This window comes from Mandrillus leucophaeus, unplaced genomic scaffold (assembly GCF_000951045.1).
Source record: "Mandrillus leucophaeus isolate KB7577 unplaced genomic scaffold, Mleu.le_1.0 Scaffold457, whole genome shotgun sequence".
Taxonomy (NCBI): Eukaryota; Metazoa; Chordata; class Mammalia; order Primates; family Cercopithecidae; genus Mandrillus; species Mandrillus leucophaeus.
In genome coordinates, this window is record NW_012104887.1 from 1,321,305 (window position 1) to 1,343,352 (window position 22,048).

The 22,048-nt window shown below is 41.0% G+C and overlaps 1 protein-coding gene across 1 annotated transcript in view; it reads right to left on the minus strand.

Annotated features, from left to right (window-relative positions):
- Positions 1 to 18,878, minus strand: part of BCL9 (B-cell CLL/lymphoma 9) — an 89,088-nt gene extending 70,210 nt beyond the window's left edge. The window contains exon 1 of the mRNA XM_011994448.1: positions 18,600 to 18,878. The gene's annotated coding sequence lies outside the window, so the exon portion shown is untranslated. The remainder of the gene's footprint in view (positions 1 to 18,599) is intronic.
- Between the last annotated feature and the right edge of the window lie 3,170 nt (positions 18,879 to 22,048).

Below are 22,048 nucleotides of genomic sequence, written 5' to 3' on the forward strand. Positions count from 1 at the left end.
CCCCTCCCCGAGTAGCTGGGATTACAGGCACCCGCCACCAAGCCGGGCTAATTTTTGCATTTTTGGTAGAGACAAGGTTTCACCATGTTGGCCAGGCTGGTCTAGAACTCCTGACCTCAGGTGATCCACCCGCCTCGTCCTCCCAAAGTGCTGGGATTACAGGTGTGAGCCACCGTGCCTGGCCTCGCCTTATTCCTTTTTAATAGTTAAAAAGACTCCTCCTGAAAGATTAAGGAATCCACCAAAGATCAGTCCCTCAGTGAGAGACAGAAGCATGGCACTGGACACTCACCTTGGGCTACTGCTCCTCATGAATTTCGTCTATCCCACACACCTTGCCTACTAACAAGCTTGATAGCAGCTGTGGTCTGAATAGCACGAGTGTTTCTCTGCATCATTTACGTTCTTTTTCTGTTCTGTTCTTTTAACTTTACAACAGTCTGTACTTATTCTGAAATACGAAGTCCTCTTAGCATATCCTAGAGGAAGAGAGTGAAAGCAAGGCTTTCGAACTCTGGTTTCCAAGACTTTAGGTAACCAGCGTTTTATTAAGCTTCTTAAAGTCTCTGTTTTCTCTGGGTCTTAGTTCCCGGCCTTCAGGACCCAAAAACTGTTCCATTGCTCAGACAGCCCAGAAAAGAATCTTCTTTTTCAAATGCTATTTTTCTATCTGTTTCTAAAAGAAGTCAGTGGCGAAGGTAAGGGTGTGAATACTGTCCTTAGAGAGGAATGAGGTATTTACTCTCTTGCTTATGGTTCTCTGAAGAAAGAAGGAAGAGAGTACATTCCTATTATAACATTTGGCTCCTTGGGGTCAAAAGCACTCTCTTGTAGTCCAGGAAAATTAGGTAAAAATACCATCTCTGCATTTCATCAAGGTAATCCACAATGGGTACAACCACGACAGAGTAGAAGGGACATGAAAGCTTGGGTGCAAATCCTGGTTCTGCTTTTATCAAACAGGGAAATTCTGGGCAAACTGCTTCACCTATCTGTAGTTTGGCTTGCCTAACCTAAACAGGAACGAGAGTACTTGGTATATGAAATTTTGCAGTTTAAGTGGAATGGCACATATAAAGCAACTGCTATTTTTATAGACAAGATAGAGAAATACAAGCTGATGACAGAGGAATCTGATGGATTGGTAACAGGACAATGAAAAGATTTCTTACGACCTCCCAAAGAGCTCTGTCTTTGAGCCTGTCCTACTCAATTTACATAGCAATGATTTGGCTAAAACTATAGAAAATACTTTTAAAAATCTCATTTGAGGATGTTACAAAATTAGGAGATCACTGACTTTCCTGGTAAAGAAGAAAAAAAGTAGGAGAGATGATCATCAAATGACAAAAAAAAAAAAAAAGAAAGAAAGAAAAAAAATCTTCAAAATACCAATCCTAACAAGACAAATTTCGAAAGTGATAAAAGCAAAAATAATTTAAGCCCTACATAAAAATTACAGAAGTCCAAGTTGCCTACATAGAAGCATGTGTTTAAAAGGAGGAGGAGAAAAGGTAAGAGTAAAGGAGATGAAGTAGGGGGAGGAGGATTTTATACTTATGTGATGAGGTGCTGGAAAAATAAAATGCACTCTCAGGCTGCACCCAGAGAAGTGTGGCCTAAAGCAAGGGAGGTGATAGGTCACCTACTCCTTATAGAATCCCGCAATCAATTTTGAATGCCTCTGTTTAAAAGGACTACAAACAAACTGAGGTGCATTCAGTATAGTAACTGGAGAGAAAGAGAGATTTCTATATCACGTCCTATAAGGAACTCAGCATGTTCCACTAAGAAGAAAAGTCTTCAGGAGATTCTCACACCTGTTTTCAAATGCAGGAAGGGCCATGTCATGGTAAGATGGGTAAGGCTCACTCTCCATGTCTCCACAGATAGAACCAGGACCAACAAGTAGATAAAAGCAAAGCCCACTTGTGCTTCCACAGAGCGTGTGTGCTTCCTTGGGGTTGGTGGGGGCAGCAGGCATTATCAGACACCAGAGGGAGACCAGACCAAGGAACGCAAGATCTCCTTCTACTCTTAGAAATCCATGGCAGTCATTGACTCCAGAGCCATCCACAGTTTTCTCTGAGGAAAGGTCTTTGGGAGAGAAGTTCAAAGATAAGTGCTTTTGGTGGGATACCATGCATTTATTTATTTAGCTCCAAGTTCTGGGCAAGTGTTGATTTCAATCAGCAGCATGGTAGTAAGGATAGCTTACTGGATTTTGAGACAGACTAATCTGGGTCAAACCCCAGCTCTGACACTTACCTGCTATTTGACTTTAGGCAAATTACTTGACTTCTCCAAGCCTCACTTTCTTCATCTACCCATATTATTGCTTAGTTTAAGGGTTGTTGGGAGAATTAAATGGCATACCACATCTCACTGATTCTAAGATGCACATTTTTTAACGTTGATGGTATGTATGGTGTACGTACAGTTTGATTGGGTATGTTTTTTTTTTCTTTCATAGTGACACATAAACTAATGCGGGTCTTACAAAAATCAATGGCAACTTATATTCAAAGGAATATGGTGACATATATTAAATAATTAGCGTAATGGCTGACACACAATGAGTACTCAGTACAATGTTAATTTCATCCTTCCTTTTTTAGACAACTGTTTCACAACCTCTTGAGGAACAGGGAGGTCCTAAATAATTAATAATTGGAAGGAGCCTACAGATTTCCAGTATGGAAAATTAATGAGAAAGTTTGCACCCATCAGATCCTATGGAAGATTATTTCTATTCTACACATGCATATATAAAATATACATGTATATATTCTTTTTCTCATCCCATTTCCTACGGTAAGGTAAATATTCTACAACTTTCCAACTCTGCTTGCTCAGTATATTTTAGTTCAATGTGAAATTCATCCATTGAGCACAAAGCTAAATGTGTTTGCCTGCTTTATCTTAGAAAAGAGGATATCCCTGCGATCACCAAGCCTCAACCCCTATCTTCCAAATCAGTCACTTACCACAGAATGTCTTTGCCAAGTTGAATATCCTTCAGATCCGACTTCTTTCCTCTACTGGTGCTCAATACAAGATGCTTTACTTTGTCACAAGAAGCATATAATAAACTCAAAGCTGCAAGGATATATCTGTAAGGGAAATTTTTTCTTGATCTGGCTGGCCTTGAACATAATCATCAGAAAGACTTTCTGTGCTCAGATATTATGGTTATAAAGAAGAATTTTTTTCCCTCACATAAGAACATATCTAATCCACTATATAAAATGTTATCAAGCAAGTTGTGTCGCTGTTATTTTGTGCTAGTGAGTTACCCAGGTTAATTACATATTACTACAAAGTCATCTTCTTTATAGTTGCCTTACATTTTAAAACGATTTAACGGTATACATCATCTTGTCCTGCAATATTAGAATTTCGTTTGCTAGATCTGTCTCTGTCTCTCTCCCCCTTGTTCAACTTCTAGACAGTGGATTGCTGCTTGGTACCCCTGCCTGAGGACGTGCAGTGGCAAAGCCAAGCTCTGTTTTTTCAGTATGGTCAATTAGCTGGTCAGTCAATGGTCACTGAGGGCCCACTGTATACCCATCACTGCTCTAGGTTCTGAGATTAACTAGAAAAATACAAGCTAGACCTTCAAGGCATTCATCTATGGCAAAGACATGAAACAGATGTCATATTGAGCAGGAGCTGTCTCAAGTGACCAACACTTAAGTGATTAATCTGTGGTCTCCATTCACTCCTTAAATGTAAAGACGGCCAGGTGCAGTGGCTCACACCTGTAATCCCAGCACTTTGGGAGGTCAAGGTGGGAGGATCACTTGAGCTCAGGAGTTCGAGACCAGCCTAGCCGACATAGTGAAATCCAGTCTCTACTAAAAGATACAAAGAAAAAAAAAAAGTCAGGCATGGTAGCAGGCACCTGTAATCCCAGCTACTCGGGAGGCCGAGGCAGGAGAATTGCTTGAACCCTGGAGGCAGAGATTGCAGTGAGCCAAGATGGAGCCATTGCACTCCAGCCCAGACAACACTGTGAGACTCCGTCTCAAAATAAATAAGTAAATAAGTAAATAAATAAATAAATGTAAAGACATAAGGCCTTCGATCTGCTGAGCCTTACTGCTAGTAGTAGGCTACTCTAGGACACCTTCATGCCCTTGCTCCCACCAGTGGAGCTGTCTGCTCACCAAGAGTCAGCGTTTGTTCCCAGGCCTATTTGTGCTAGTTCTTCCTATTATTGTAATTACATAATTTAATTAAACTTACTTAAAGTGATGAAATATGAGTGCAAAAAAGATGTTGTTTCTGTAAGATCTAAGGTGAATGTTTAGAAAAGGCTTTAAAAATGAGTCACTAAAAAATGTGCTGTCAACTTAGGCATGAGAGAGCCAACCATAAAACATCATTAAATCTGGAAAATCTGATTGCCTCACAAATGTCTTTAAGATCTTGCTCCACTTTAAAGAACCCGGGACACAAAATGATTGGGAAAGCCTCAGGGGTGTGACTTCTGTAAGAAACAAGACTCAGAAGTCTAATAGGAAGCCTTCAACTCCAAAGATGGTGCCTTGGCTCAACATCAAAAACCTGAGGCATGTTTTAAGTTAAAATAAAAGCTTAAAGTATGATTCTATCATTTTGTATGATTCCTGCCTTAACTAACTTGTTCAACTAAATCGCTAATTATTAATTGAATTGGGTATAAGGGTTTCTACTGTTGTTAACCAAATAATACATTAAAAGCTACAATACAGGGTGTGAAGGCACACAAGATGATCTCTTACGGGGGAAGAGAAGGCTTAGGACAGCCTCCGTGGGGGCAGGTGAGTCCTGAGTTGGGTGCCAAAGTATAGAGTAGGAGGTCCTAGGGAAATAAGGAAAGCCAGTCACTTCCCAGGGTAGAAATCAGTATAGTCATATGACTCAGTTTTCTAGACTTTGTAAACCAACCCAGAGACATGATAGCATAAGTTTGACTCTTTAGTCTGCCATTACTGTGTGTTCTTAAACAAGTCTTCTATGTCTCAGGGTCTGCATCTGAAAGATGAGGATAGTAGCAGTACCCATCTCAAGGGGCTGCTGTGAAGATTACATAAGATGACCTCTAATTAATCATACATTAATAAAAATGAGTGCAAAATTATTTTAAGGCTTTCCGGGAGCAAGGGAGTAGGAATGCTGATTCTGGAGATAAAGAAAATGTTTTATACTTCTAAAATCTCTTGCCAAGATCGTAAGAAGTAGGAGATTGAAGAGAAAGAAAGGTGGGGTGTAAGCACCAGAGACCTGGAGATATGTCGGCCCCTGAGGCAAGCACTCTCAACAACCAATTCTCAAACTGCACAGTCCAGCCATCACTTCCAACTAGCTCACTCATTTCCCCCAAAGATCCTGTAAAATAACTACTTCCACTATCTCCATTTTACATATGTAGGAACTAGGTCTCATAGAAGTTAAACACTTCATTCAAAGTTGTGCAGACAATAAACAGGGAGCAAGGACTAGAACCCAGGTCACCCGATTCCAAATTCTGTGGACTTCTCAATAGCCCAGGCTGCCTGTCTCATGTTCACTTCACAAACCCTGAGCTGTCGTGTCTGGTATTATATTTATTCATTTGTTAAAACTACTGGTAGGACAGGATGCTGCAACTAATAACTAAAACGAGGATTGGAGATTATCAAGGATTCCAATTATCCTGCCTATCTCTGACCTCCATTACTAAGGATAAACAGAAGCCAGCTCTAGCAATTTTCTGAAATTTTCATTAATTTTAAATTAATTTATACAATGTCATCTTTCCCTTTACCCAAAATTAAAATGTCCTTGTCTTTTCAGTTTCTCATTACAGACAAATCCCTGTATGTCTTTGAGACTGTCTGTTGTTTTTCTCTGGATCCTTTGTATTTCTGCTTTGTTTTCTTTGAAATGAAAGGACCCAGTGCTGATTTCTGATTTTAAGGTGAAGTCATAACATCAATGTATATCATTAAAATGTTTTATTGTAATTACAGAAATAGTCAATGCCAAATTATGCACACTGTATTATTTTCTGCATTATTCTTTATCCCATTCTCAAAGTTAATACAGCCTATTATATCTCATTCATTCTTCTGACTGCTGCTGCACAGTGAGCAGATGTCTCCATTGAGCAATCCACAATGAATCTGAGATCTTTTTCCTGAGCACTTACAAGTAGAGTAATTCAGAGCCCATCAGTGAGTATGAGCTGTTTCAATTGTTCCTTCCAGTGTACATTAGTTTGCACTTGTCTACATAAAATTTCAAAGAATCATAGATATTAAAGAGGGAAAAGACCAGTTAGTTTATCAAACCTGCCAACTCTGCCGGCAAAAGCAAGCAAAGGAAGTAATCCTATCAGTTCATACTATTTTAATGATGCTGATTAATAAGAATTACAATTACTGCTTATATTACGTGGTGTCTTTCATCCCAAAATCAGTTAAGATGCTTTTTATTTTTAAGGCAGCATTTCTTTTCCAAAAGGGAACTGGGGCACAGACATTAATGTTACCATACTCAAAGCAAATCCAATGAAGCCAAGAATTCAATTCAGTTGGGTTCAGTAAACATCTCGAGCACAACCACTTGAAAGGAGAGGAACTCTGCTGGGTGCTCTTGGGGATGCAGAGGTAAATAGGACCTAAATCCTTACCCTCTGGTTTACTCTCTAGTAAGGGATTTATGACAGTGAACACGTATAGCTAATATGATCATTCTAAGCAAAGTAGAAGATAACATGGACACAAGAGTCCTCTGGCTTTAGGAATTGAAAAAGACTGTGAAGAATGTGACATTTGAGCCAGACCTTGAAAGAAGAATGAGTCTAATGTCCATCTGCAGAGTTTGGGAAAAAAGAAGCTGAGCAAAGAACCAAACCAAAACAGAACAAGAGAGCTTAGCTGGGGTTCTGCCTTACAGTGTAAAGACCAGTCAGTATGCACTTCGTCACAGCAAGGGAATAAAGTCCATAATGCAGAAGACATCTACTAGGTTCTCTTTAAACAGGATTAGGATGTGAAAACTCAATACACCTGAACAACCTGAAAGCGCTACCAGGATATATTGACTGCCAATCATGAATATACTTACGGAGACAAGGCAGAATGTTTTAAATGAGGACTGTCTCCAAAAAACCCACCAAATCCAGAAAGCCTGGTATTGTATGTAAAAAAAAAAAAAAAAAAAAAATTGGAAATTCCCAACTACAGACTAAAATCTCAAACATTAGATGAATAAATGACCCATCTGTCAGTACCTTAGTACTCCTTTGTACTACAAGAACTCACACTAGTGTCCCATATGGTCACACCAGGGATTGATAGGCCCTCGTTAGATTGCTGTTCAACTCTAGAACCCAAACCTAGAAAGCACAGAACAGGGTATTTCATTGTGTGATTCCTTCAATAGAACTCTGGGAAAGTACAGACTAGGAAAATGCCAATATATTCTTATGGTTAGTAAGAGTAGATATTTCTCCGCTTTCATTCAAAGAAACCAATCTTTGAAAGCATTATTATCTGTCAATCTTTGTTTGTTTTATTTTTTGAGACAGAGTTTCACTCTTTTTGCCCGGGCTGGAGTGCAATGGTGTGATCTTGGCTCACCGCAACCTCTTCCTCCTGGGTTCAAGTGATTCTCCTGCCTCAGTCTCCCGAGTAACTGGGATTACAGGCATGTGCCACCACGCCCGGCTAATTTCGTGTTTTTTAGTAGAGACAGGGTTTCGTCATGTTGGCCAGGGTGGTCTTGAACTCCTGACCTCAGTTGATCCATCATCCTTGGCCTCCGAAAATGCTGATTACAGGCGTGAGCCACTGCGCCTGGCCTCAATCTATTATTCAGTCATTACAATGCTACTTTATATCACCCTTTGTAAAACCACTGGAGTGAAGAAAAAGGAAACTATAGAAGACTTCTAGTACTTCCACATTCATCCCTCAAGGACCATTGCAAATGTCATCCCCTTCATGAAGCATTCCCCAATTCCTTCCACCATTATTCCCTTCACCACCAAATTAATTGTTCTCTCCCGTGACTACCACAGTTCTTTTGATCCATTGGTATATGCTTTATAATTAGTTCTGTGAATATCTGTCTCTCTCCACCAGGATGAAAGCACCTTAAAGGTAGGGATTCAAGCCTCAATCATCTTGCACCCCGCAATGCCAAGCTCATTTTCATTGTCTGACATACAACAGATATTTATCATGTTTGTTAAATCACTTCCTCAGGTCTCAGAGACCTTATTTTGACATATTTAAATTATTAAAACTTTTTAAAAATCTATACTTTAGTCCATTTTCTGCTGCTTTAGTCCATTTCAGGATACCACAGACAGCATTTTCTGCTGCTTTAGTCCATTTCAGGATACCACAGACTGCGTCGTTTACAAAGAAAAGAAATTTATTTGCTAGAGTCTGGAAAGTCCAAGATCAAGGGGCCACATCTGGTGAGGGTCACTCCATAGCAGAAGGCATCACATGGTTAGTGAACACGTAGGCATGGCAGAGGGAAAATGGGGGCCAAATTCATCCTTTTATCGGGAGCCCACTCTGTCAATAACTAACCCACTCCCAAGATAACCGCGCTAATCCGTTCATGAAAGTGAAGCCCTTAAGGATTCTCCACCTCTTTAAGGTCTCACCTCTTAATACTCTCATAATGGCAATTAAATTTGAACCTAAGTTATGGAGGGAACAGCCGAACCATAACAGTACCCTATCCAAAACTTACCCTTGTCTAGCCATGGCATTCAGAGTCAGATGCGAGACCCTTATAGGTGTGTGTCTGCCACTATCCTTCATTCAATCAGCATGTACCTCTGGCTGTGCACTGAAGAAGTACTGCCCTTAACAAGACCTGAGCCTTGACTCTGTCACTTAGCAATTATATAACTTTGGAAATCCTTTACAGTCAGACCGACCCAGCTTTTGATAGACTTATACTCTAATGGTCACTTGCTAATTGTATGATGTTTGGCAAGTTATACTCTCTAGACCACAGTGTCCTCAACTATGAGGTGAAGGTATTAATAGCACCTATCTCAGTTTGAATGAGACAATGCCTGGAAGAGTTTAGCTCAGTGTGTGGCACATAGCGAATACTCAATTATTATTACTGTCTCCTCATTTATAAAGTAGAAATAATAATACAAGTCCCTCAGGACTGTTATAAGGAATAAATGATATAAAAAGCAGAATTTTACCCAGCATGTTGTTCCATCAACATTTCCTTCCTCCTTATGTTCTAGAATAATTGCTACAACTGATTGAGTGCCTTTTACATATCAGGTAATGTGTATCAGTCACTTTAAATATATGATCCCATCTAATTTAATTCTTAAGACAAGCTATTTAAATAACAATTATTATCCCTATTTTACAGATGATGAACTGAGTTTCAGAGAGAACAAATAATCAGCCCAAGGTCACATAACCAGTTCAGGACAGACTGTTCCAGAAGCTACAGACAAGTTGGATCAAGTACAAAACAGGGAAGCATAGGAAGAAAGCACAGGAAGAAAGCACACGCTTTGAAGCTCCCTACGGAGTTGAGCATTTCTATTTATCCTCATCCTGGTCCCCAATTCCAGTACTACGCTTGCTGTTTAGACTAGCCTCTGGGATCCATGTCAATATATTCTCACTCTCACTATTCACCTACTCTTGCTTTTTGATAAATACATGAAATGACGTCTCTCATGTAAGAGCTAACTCTAATACACTTCCCTCTCCCAATTTTTTTTGTTATAAATTGGCTATTGTTCCCATGGTCTTTTTATCTCAGTTGTACTAATTCTCACCCATGAAAATTTTAATTTTTAGTAATCTAGTTAGCCTTAATTTCCTAGACTTCCATAATGGGCTTATATTAACTGTGTCAAATATGTTCCTTGCCAGCCACATGGAAGGGAAGATGGCCCTTCCATGGTTCATACTAAAAGACAGTCCAGTTTTATACCAAGTGACAACCGCTCTACCCCTACCCATCTCCCTTTACCACAGCACCCTAGACTAGAGGTGAGCTTCTGACTCATGGACAGCTCCAACCTCAAGCTGGCTAAGAACCTATAAAGCATGGCAGTGAAAAGATGAGTTGGGTTAGTTGGATCCTTTCTTGGGAATCTAAATTAGGGAATTCTGAGAGAAGGAAGCAATTATCATGGAAAATTGCAGCTGAAAGAATGGAAGGAAAGAAACCATGAGGAGAAGCCATGAAGCGGGGAGAGTAGAAAGAGTAGATTCTGGACATGGGGCTCTTGACAAGTCAAAGAAGCAACAATTAGGGGTGTAATTAAAAAGCTATGAGATTGAGAGAGCTTACTCAGAATAAAGCTAGAAGATCAAAGCAGTGAGTAGCAAAAGAGCCTGAGTAAGGCAAACACAGAGGGAGAGAATCAGACTGATATGAACGAGAAAGTTGTCCCTAGAGCTGCCTCAGCACCTAGAAGGTCTCCAAGTCTGATTGCAGGCTCTATCTGTGAGCATCTTCACAGTGAATGTCACTTTCCTAGAGGGAACCTGAGTGAGTCAGTTCTTTGCAACCAGAAGCCCTTTTCTAGACGGTTTAGCACTTAAAACCTTTTTTAGAAAATGAAAATTAAATTACAGTGACTCCTTCTTTGTTTCAGATGGTCACAACTGCAGATTCCTGGAAGTCAGGCATTCACCTTACTATCCTCTGATTGTCCAAACTTCCTCAAAGATCTCTTGATTTTTCCTGTTTCTGAGCTAGAAGAAACTTCTCCTCTTTAGTCACTACCTACATATCAATAAATAGCAGGTAAGATAGGCAAACTTAACTAACTGATTTATCATCTGTGATTCTTTGACATAAAAAATAAACTCATAGGAAATCACAAGGTCCAAGAATGGGAAACGTGAAAAACAAAAGCTTTAGGGGGAAAAAGCTGGGCATGAGAAAGGAGAGGAGGCTGAGTGTGGTGGCTCATGCCTGTAATCCCAGCACTTTGGGAGGTTGAGGTGGGCAGATCACTTGAGGTCAGGAGTTTGAGACCAGCCTGGCCAACATGGCAAAACTCTGTCTCTACTAAATATACAAAAATTATCTGGGCATCATGGTGCACACCTGTAATCCCAGCTACTTGGAAGGTCGAGGCAGGAGAATCTCTTGAACCCAGGAGACAGAGGCTGCAGTGAGCCGAGGTCTTGCCACAGCACTCCAGCCTGGGCAACAGAGCAAAACTCTGTCTCAAAAAAAAAAAAAAGAAAGAAAGAAAAGGAAAGAATTTGAGAGTATACAAAATGCTTTATTATGATTATGTATTTTATTCTTTGCAACAGGAGAGAAGACGAATACCCTATGAGAAATTTCCTTTTTTTTTTAATGCAACACGAGGTTGCAATTTAAGATTCTTCTTGTCAATTCTTTTTGTATTTACACCTTTTTTTTTTTGAGACAGGGTCTCACTATCTCGCCCAGGCTGGTCTCAAGCAATTCTCCCACCTCAGCCTCTGGATGTATATTTAATTAAATTCATTAATAAGCTTTATTTCAGTGTGAACTGTTTATTCATTCACCAACATTTATTGATTGCCTGCTCTGTTTCACCCTATGCTAAGGATTAGGGGTACAAAAACTACAAACAATTCCAACCTTTGAGGGACCACAGCCCAGAGCAGGAGGCAGATGATTCTAGTGCAGTGCGATAAGAGCCACATAAGTGCATACTAGGAAGTGGTGGAGCAGGAATGACCTGGTTTGGGTCCAGGAAGCTTCCCAGAAGAAATGCCCAGGATCAATCTTGAAAGGAGCAGCTGGAGCTGGCTTGGAAAAGCTAAGGCAAAAAGACATTCCAGGCAGAGACAGCAACGTGGGCACTGGCACAGAAGTTAAAGTCCTGAATTCTTTAGACTATGGTTGCCTTAAACACTCCAGTGTGTCATGGATGCCTATACGGTAAACCACCAATCCAAGCATCCTTGGAGAAAGTATGACCTTAACCTTCACTCAGAATGATCCTTGTCCACAGACTCTCAGCAAAATTTCTCTCCTCAAACATGTACTAACTACACAAGCCCTAAGGATAATAGAAAGTCCAATATATCTAGTATTATCCAAGATGAAAAGTTACCTCAAGGTTCATAAGTTTCTCTTCTGAGCAAATGACGGCTTGGTTTCCTTCAAATGCTATTAGTGGTAGTTTTGAGTTTGTGTATTTTTCAGGAAAAAGAGTGATTGTGATTTTCATGGAATTAGTAAAGCTCTCCAAAGTTTTAAACTAAAGGCATTTTGAATCTTTAAGACTACTTTTGGTAACTACTTAGATCATTAAAAATTAGATTGGCAACAATAATATATAGAATATGCTTTCCTTTTCCCTTTATAATGGTTAGCATTCATCGGTAACCAAACACTTCACAAATTTCTACAGAGTACATTCTTAGGTTCTAAAAGTCTTACTGGCATGTCCACTTCACTAAACTATTTCTGTTTTCCTGTCTTTAAAGTTAATAATACATTTCTCTTATGTATCTACTTATTATTATTGTTATGATATTAAACAAGATATTCAATGTCAGGAATTTTAAGCAACCCAGAATAAAGACACATTGTAAATCAAAAAATTATTACATATAGTGTGCAAAATCCTCTTTCCCAGCTAGAAAGTAATTATATCTTACATACTATTTTTTTCCAGATGAAAAAACGTAAAACTAATTAAAATTGAGTCAGTGGTTTACTAACTGTCAAAGCAACCTTGAACTGGTTTCCCTTGCTCCAAACAAGATGATATTCCTAAAATAGGGCAGGAAAATTTACTCTGGGGTTCTAAAAATTACATTAAGAGCCACTGTGTAAAATTTTTAAATTATATATTTTCAAAGGTTTAACCAATTTCAAATGAATAGTGCTTGGAATTACTCATAGAGATATGATTAATGAAACCATTATTCATTCTCTACCCTCTGTCTCACCCTCAATCACATTTCAGAAGCAGATTATTACTTATATCTTAAAGGCATATATAATATATATGCACACACATATATTATATGCACACACACATATGTAACTATCAGCAAGTCTTAATAATCTCTTTCAGGAGTTTCATGTCATAAAGATTGCCAATGGTCCCGTCATCCCCAAAAGCATAGTGTTAAACCCATAGCATGTATCATCAGCACTACAGTTGCTTACACTGTTCCTTTGCATCCTCAAAACAACATGTGAGCACAATACAAAAAAACAAAAACCCACGATTTTTATGAAAAAGCCTGTGAGAACAGCAAAGCTAAGAGATGTACCCAGTGCCCATCCATTTTAAATTCATACTTATACAGAAAAACAGGCATTCAAAACAGCCTCTTCTTTTGGAAATGGTTCTTTAGTCTCTTGCACATGTGCCTGCATGCTGACTGGCAAATTCTCCAAAAGATATAAATTAAACTCTCACTTCTTCCTATTGAGCTTTTCACTTCAAAATGTCAACATAGTCAGTATGATAGATATAGACGTATAGGAATGAATCCTATATATCCACAAAACCCACTACCCTTTCCCCTTTAATAACTATAGTTCTTGAATTGGGCTTCATATAAGATGACCAAAGACCAGATTCATTAAGTATCTTATTCACAGAATCAGAAAAACATTGAATAGCAGAGCTGGAAGGAAGCTTAAAGATGATTTAGTCCGATTCCCTCATTCCGAGAGGTCCAGAGAAGTAGAAATGGGGATTTCTAGGCCATAGACTGGCAAAACCAAAGATAGAGGCTGGTCCATTGCACTTTGTAGAAAACATGTCATTATTAAACTAGAACTAGGGATCCTTTTTTCGATGAACACTCTAAATCCTACCATTAAAAAAAAAAAAAGGATGGGGGAAGGCAAAACTAAGGCAATTATTACTATTTATTATTATTATTATTATTATTACTATTATTGAGATGGAGTCTCGCTCTGTCACCCAGGCTGGAGTGCAGTGGCACGATTTCAGCTCACTGCAAGCTCTGCCTCCCGGGTTCACGCCATTCTCCTCCTTCAGCCTCCCCAGCAGCTGGGACTACAGGCGCTCACCACCACGCTCCACTAATTTTTTTGTATTTTTAGTAAACATGGGGTTTCACCGTGTTAGCCAGCATGATTTTGATCTCCTGAGTTTCTGATCCGCCCGCCTCAGCCTCCCAAAGTGCTGGGATTACAGGCGTAAGCCACCGCGCCCAGCCCAAGGCAATTATTTTAATGCCAAGTCAACACAGTACCTTTAATCTGAATGTCGCGGTGATTGCCTCTGTTCTCTGCTTCTCATCTCTTGCAAAGATGGCCTAACAGGGAGATTTAATTAGCTAGCAGTTTCACCCCTCATTTTCTTGTGAGTCCTTGGGTGAGTCACATAACCTTACTCAAATATAACAGAAGGATAACAATACTAATTCACAGAGCTGTTATAATAGAGGACTAGGCAGATATTTTAAAGTGCATTAAAATGTCAAGGTTTAAAAGGAATGGAGAAAATTTCCATTGTACATCTTATATTTATGTCTCTTGGGAGTAGAAAAACTACAAAATCCCCTTTAGTAAAGCTACATGCAAAAACCGTATTTGTAACTAATGAGTTTTGGAAATGTCCTGCACCTTGTGTTGGTTTTACTTTCAGCAGGACTAGAGACTCCAGAATTGTTATTTATGCAGAGTACCTACACATTGCACCCTTTAAAATGTCATAAGAGTCTTCAGTTTTCTTCCCCCGGAGTTAAAGATGGCCTGTATCACTGCTGTCTGGCTCTCCAGTTCTGTTAAATCTTTCCTCTGACCAGATCCTTGTTTTACTCACTCCTCAACTCCCCACTTGGATTACTCCTCTTTTTGGATTACTCTTCCAATGCCAACTCAGACTGCCTCCCCAAGAGGCAGCTCCCCGGTGAGTAACACACTTGGGGTGGGGGAGAGTATGTCGGAAGTGATCAAAGACTTGCAAATGAAGTGCATACCGCTCAGAGGAGGAGGCGTTGGCCACAGGTGCCAAATGCAGACCACAGCAAGCTGGCAAGCTCCGGTTTAGGTTGTTGCTACAATGTGGGCTGGGCACATCCCTGTGTAACAATGCTGGGTATGTAGAACTGACTCTTATTTTTCTCATGACACTGCTTAACCACACATTATGTGTGGGTTCCTAAAGTATAGGCATCAAACCTATGATTTATGTGTGGGTGGGCATGTGTGCCTTCTAAAAAAACTATTAAATTAATCTTTAAAAAAAAGATGGATGGACAACACTGAAGACAAACTCCGCTGAGTACTAGAGAAAGACACGACGTAGAAAATGGTGACGCCAGCATTAACACAAATCTGCCTCCGTGGAAATGACTGGCATTTCAACCAGACACTATATTCTTTCCAAGAAAGGCCACAAATAGGAGGAAAAGAGAGAGAGAGAGAGAGAAAAAAAAAAGGTTCTATCTTTGATATCACTAAACCAGTCAGATTTTAATAACACAACCAGAGATCTGCTAAAAAGGTATTTAATTTTTTTTCCCTTTATGAGTCCTTGCTGGGAGGGGTAGGATATGTTTCCTTGCTGGGAGGGGTAGGAAAGGTCATTTTATTATATTGTCTTTGGAATTCCAAGATGACAGTGATAATGGTGGAGACTCTTGCAGCTGAGTGTTTAGTACCAGCCCTAGAAGAACGATGGAATCAGTAAAACGAGATCAGAGTCTCACTAACCGCAGTCAACATGAATTATCCAGGTAGCAATGTTAGGCTGCTCACTACAAGAGTGAAGTTACTTCACAGTACAAGTGTAGGGGATTAGCAGATATTATTTGTTGGTCTGTGTGCTGAGAAAAAGAGAGAGAGTGAAGGATGATGAGAGACGGAAGGAAAATTTTCTGCTCTTTGGAATTGCGGGGCTCCCTGTGAGTAGGAATGACACCAGAGGAATGGAAGTTGGCTGGGGCAAGGGGAACTCAGCCACAAAGAGAAAGAGAACAGTTAGCTTATGTCTAGTTACACACTTTGAGTCAATAACTTATGCAACTCTATGCACTCCGCCATAATACTTGCATGCTGTTCAATAAGTATTATCAATATTAGGATTACTAGTTTGTGTGACCATGTGGTTAATGTGGATCATACCAATAAGACTGTAAGTTCCCTGAGGGCAGGGGTATATCCGCCTTTCTCTTTCCTATATCCTCAGTGCCCAGTGTTTGCCTGCTGCAGAGTAAAGATCCCCAAAATATTAGTTGAATGAACAAATGAATACATGAATGAATTTATGCAAATTCATGTTGTGGACCCATGTTTGTCATATTTGTGCTATTTGATGACATGAGTAGGGCAGGGCATGCTGCTGTAATCCAGCACAGCAAGCAGAACTACAAAAGGTGCCTCTCTTTGGTTGGCCAAGTGCTGGAGTATGTAAAATCAAATGTGGGTGTGAGGTAAAGGTACGTGGCATGAAGACCCTCCGGGTACTCTGAACCCCCGGGTGTGGTCTAGATGTTACCACAGCTTTGTTGCGCCCCTTAGATTAGTGCTTATCTGTTTTGGACCTTAACATCCTCGTCTATAACATGATGGAATAACACTTCTTTTTCCTTGCAGTCCTTAAATTCTAACATTTTAGGAACATATCTGGACCCTGAAATCTTGTCAGGAACAACCGTGGTAAGATCTCTGCCTATAAAGTAGAAAATAATTAAGTTTTCAGATATATATATATATATATATATATACACACATACACACACAGCTTTATTTTAATAAAACATTAAATGTAGGGGGACCTTCTTGCCAGATCCAGGCCAACTAATGGCTTTCCTTCAGCTTTTCCCACACTCAGAAGTCAGGTTTCCAGGCCTCTGTGAGAAGCACATAAATATTCTCAACCAGGGCTGGTCCTTTGCTTCAATCTCCAGCTATCACAGGGAGTCAGTCTGATAAACATTTGCAGTTAGAATGGAAGGAGGCACAGCCTCCTAGACTTTTACAGATTTTTTTGGACAAGTGGCAGAGTCACAGAAAACCTAGAATTAGGTAAGAAAGCAGAATTCCCCCAGAGAATTCAGAGAGAGCTACAACTGAGAGCCTTTAAACAATCACTGTGTAGGAACAGAAGAAAGGAAATCCACAACTCAAGAAAATAAGCAGACATTTTTTTCTTCAAAAAAAAATTTTAAAGATGCGTGTTAGGCACTGATTTTAGCCCTCTATTCCATCCCTCAAGATGTCACTTCAAAAAGGAAAAGGTTTTATCCACAAAACCACCAGCGAGTAAACAGCCTTCACATTCTTAGCCTCATACACACACAGTGAGATATTTACTCTCTGATAAACAGCAATTGCAAATAAATCTCATTTAATCTTTAAAAGCCACAATAAAAATCTTTAACCTCCAAGGTAGAGTTTACAGATGTGTCTGCATGCCCTGCCAGTGCCAGAAAACACAAGGTCTTGAATAAACTACTATACCAGGAGGCACATTTTCTCGCTCAAGCATCTTACATTGACCTTCTTTAAAACAAAAATATGTACAAGGAGGAGGAAAGGGGAAAACCCAACCCCTCCCACCCCATTCTCTGTACAAATCGGCCAATAAATCTAACGAAAAGACACAAGAGAAAAGGACAGAAGCCAACAGGTGGAACAAGGCTTTTTGTTTCCTTAGAAATGCTCAGACACTTGATCTATGCTCCTCAGTCTATTTGTCTCAGGGTGTCTTTAATGATGGTTTTATTACCCTGATGATGATGATCAAGAATAATGATAACACTTCTACTCTGTGATTCCACAGCATCTCTAGCTGACGATTTCTCCACGCGTTTCAGACACAGTGATCTGTTCTGTTTCGCTCAATCCCAGGGAGGCATACAGCATCCCTGATCAGCTCCCTTGATTTTACAGATGGGGAAATTGAGGCACGGGGCACCCCACAACTCTACAGTCTCTACGACCAGAGGAATCCCTGAGACTGGAAAAGTTTCTGGATCGTCTTGTGGCAGAGTTCTCTTGCTCTCCCTTCTTGCCTGCCATGCCGCTCCTCCTCGGAGAGTCTGGGCTGGGGTGGTAAGGATCGGGGTGCCTCCCCTTCACAGCAAGGCACACCAGGGCAGTGTGTGGGAAGTCCACATGCACACACAGACCCACCGGCACACTGGCACACACAAAGCTCGATGCAATCTCTGCAGTCACTCGGCGGAGCCCTGGCCGGCCCTTGCTCAGCCTGAGAATGCACAGCTTGGAGCCTGCAAGGCCTCCCTGGGCTCTGGGCTGGGGCTTCCCAGAACGAAGGCTCTGCCCTTCTCTCCCTCTCTTTCAGGCTTCCCTCTCTCTCGCTCCCTCTCTCTCTCTCTCTCTTTTCCCTCCCACACTCACACCCTCCTCCCACCCCTCTCCATCCACCCCTTCTCCCCCACCAACCCAGAGGCACAGATCGTGTTACTGGGGTTCCCTCGAAAGAGGGGCCATCCCCAGCCCTGGGCGCCTTGAAAGACTTCCAGGGGCAACGCAGGAGCTCCAATCGCAGGACCCCAGCGCTCCTCCAGAGCAGCGCAGGAATGAGACCCCCACTTCCAGGCACAGGCGAACAAGCCTGCCACCGAAGAAGGAATTGTTAGGGCTCTTACCTTTTTTATGAGGAGAAATTCTGGAGAATCATTTCAGAAACTGAGGGGGGAAAGTGAATGAAGACAAAAAAGACCCTTTTCCTGCAATCCCTGGCCTCCTGGTATCAAGACACCAGGACAACATCAAAGCAACTTAGGGGGAACACTTTAGGGGCCTATTGTCTGCTCTGGTCTGATCTGTTTTTCTTCTGACTCCCCCTCTTGCTGCGGTGACACTTGGTACGGCCCAGGCATTCATGCCAAGTAGCTTTCACACATGGAAGCTTGTCTCAAGCAATTGCTGACAAGCCACAAACAAGACATTCTCCCTCCCTTCTATACGCCCCCCCTACTCCTCCCCCTCCACCTTTTCCTCCTCCCCTCTTGTCTCCCCTCCTCCTTTCTTCTGAATGCAAACTAAAACTCTCCAGTGACAGGCAGGCTCGCAGGCTTGGCCTAGCTGCGCACGCAGACACACACACACACACACACACACACACTCTCACTCTCTCTCACTCTCTCTCTCTCTCTCTCTCTCTCTCTCTGTCTCTCTCAAGCAGCTCAGCTAGTTGCTGCTGCACTGGTGGAGTTAAGAGACAGGAAAAAGCCCAGGCTGAGTTGGGGGCAGGGAGAAAAAGAGAGAGGGAGAGCGAGAGCAGAGAGCCGCCTCCTGTGTCCTAGTAAAATGGCAGAAGAGAGGTGAGCCCTTTGGAAGAACAGCAGTGGCCACACACGTGTGCACACATACACAGACTCAGGCCATCTCAGCGCCAGGAAAAGTGAAATAAATGACCCGACAAAGGAAAAAACAAAGTCCCATTAGCTGGAGATTGGGGGAGTAGGGAGATTAGAGGGTGGGTGGCCCCAGGACTGGGGTTTCTGTTGAGTGGTTAGGTGATTTTTCTTCTTTACAATGGAGAAAAAATTGTTTCCTGAGGATCTAGCCTTCTTTCACTGCATAATTGAGCATGGACTTGAGCTACTAGTTACAATAAAATCATGAAATGTGTAAATGTGTGAGTAAACTTAACTGTAGGTTCAACTTGTACCCAGGATATTTTTAAAGTGAAGCTTTTTTTTTTTTTTTTTCTTTTAGCAGAAACCCTAGAGAGCAGTAGCAAGGAGCGTAGTAACAAGTAGTGTAAACTAGGAGAGCTGTGAAGTGTGATGCTAAAGTTACTGATTGCCAGGCTGCTGGAATTTATGGAGGGTGGACCTGAGAGTTGGAGGAGGGGAGGGTGAGTCTGTGTGCTGTTTTCTAGGAATAAGAGGGGAATGAGGTAGGATAATGAATATGGCAAGAAACAAGCAGGAATTTGATTGGTGTGGAGGGAGGAGGTGGGGGCTGTAAAGGAGTGGAGAGAGAGAGAGAGAGAGAAACAACACTGCATTAAAAAAAGAAGAAAAATGGAAACCCAGAGAGATTGAAACATGCAGAGTAAATGAGATGGTAAAAGAAGGCATAAAATGTGAGCAAAAAGGAGCACAAAGGATGTGCAAATTTGCAGATGGCATGAAATCAGGAGGGCCAATTGAGATCAGGAAGAAGAATGACAGGATGATTACATGACATTGATATTTTTAGATACTGTGGACTCACAGACCTAACAAGATCTCCTCTGCCTAGGCCAGAAGAGTCACCCCTATACAACAGGATCTGAATGGAAGCTTAGCTCCTAACTGGTGCTAAATCAGATCTGTACTTTTTCATGAAGATTGTTTAGACTCTATTCCTCAGAATCTTCCTCTACAAAATGGAAATTATGTGAACACACATCACTCATTCCTTCATAGGGGTGCAGTAAAGAATAAATTATGACTTCTTTCATACTTAATACTAGTGAAATGAGGTGTCACTACCTAAAACTCACCACATCAAAGACACAGACTTGTTCCTGTTATTTTTCCCCTTAATTTGCTTCTCCATTATCCCTGATCCCTGAACTGTCTGTCCCGACTCCCATTAATGATGATGATGTGGTGATAATAATGAAAATAATTACTTTTTCTTTTAGTATTTACTTGATTCTTAGCATTTTCCCATGCATTTATACCATGAAGTAATTTCTGTTAAGATCATTTCCATTTACAGATGATAGAAAAATGAGGCACAGAGAGGTTAAGCAACTTGTCTGAGGTCACACAGCAAGGTAGAGGTAGAGCTGAAAACCATCTGAGGTCTGTGTGATTCTAAAGCCCCAGCGTTTACCCACCACATTGTGCCTTCTCACTCGAGTAGACCAGGTAGTCCATGGCACTTCAAGTCTAGTCAGCCATACAAGTACACTGTTTTTTCTGTACCCCAGGGTTGGGTTTGAATCCTTTCATTTTGAGCCAGGGGAACTTCTGACCTCCCCTTAATAGGTTACTGACTCACCGTCCACTTCTAAGTGGTGGTGACTCACTATACACAATGAGGCCTCCTAGGTAAGAATTGCATAAAGGGTCGACTTAACCTTCAATGACTGCACTATTTTCAGATTGCTAGGGAATGGAGAAAGGTAGCTAAGACCAGAAAAGCTTCCTTTTCTTAAGTATAAAAAAGTTTTTTTAAATAAAAAAGCAAACTAAAAAGGCCCATAGATATTGATGATAATGATGATGGCAACAACTAACATTTATGAAGCATTTCTATATATTAAACAATCTCATACAGTGTAAACTATTAGTGTTTCTATTTTCTAGATGAAGGAGCTGAGGCACAGAAGTGAAGTAACGTGTTAAGGTAATCCAGCCAGGAGGTAGTGGCTGAGATATGGCCCCAGGTGGTCTACCTTTCTAGAGACCAGGATCGCCACCACTATGCTGTACTGCTACGGCAGCAAAAAGACTTGTTCCGATTGTTAGAGTGAAAATACAAATGCTCAATGAGAGAAAGAAGAAAGAGGCAGTCACGATCCTAACATTTTCACATGCATTTTAAAATCTCATGACATCTCCTGAAAGTAGCTAATGAAGAAGAAAGCATGTGCCCGGGCCCCCAAACAACCTTTAGTTTTCCAATTCCTCCACTTGGCAGAGGACAGAGAATGCCAGGCCTTCAGGCCAGAACATGTTGGTAAGAACACCAGGTCAGACTATCTTGCCTCCAGCACTGATGGCTTCCACCTGCCAACTCCAAAGAGAAAAAAGAAATTCCAAGTGGATATGTGAACAAGGTCAATGCATGAGCATTTCTAAGTGTATTTTACAAGACTTATGAATGCTGAGCATGGAGTATAGATGAAAACGTCCTAGATTCTTAGGCAGAAGACCTGGCATTCTAGTGCTTGTTCTATACTCACCAGTGTGTGAGCACAAGCCTTGCTATCTGAACCCTATTTCCTCAATTATAAAATAAGCTAATGATATTAGCTCTAAAACCCTTTCCAGTTCTGAAATGCTATCATGCTAGCGGTTATCTGGTTGATGAGGGAAAGACTGGAAACCAGACTGGGCGCGGTGGCTCAGGCCCATAATCCCAGCATTTT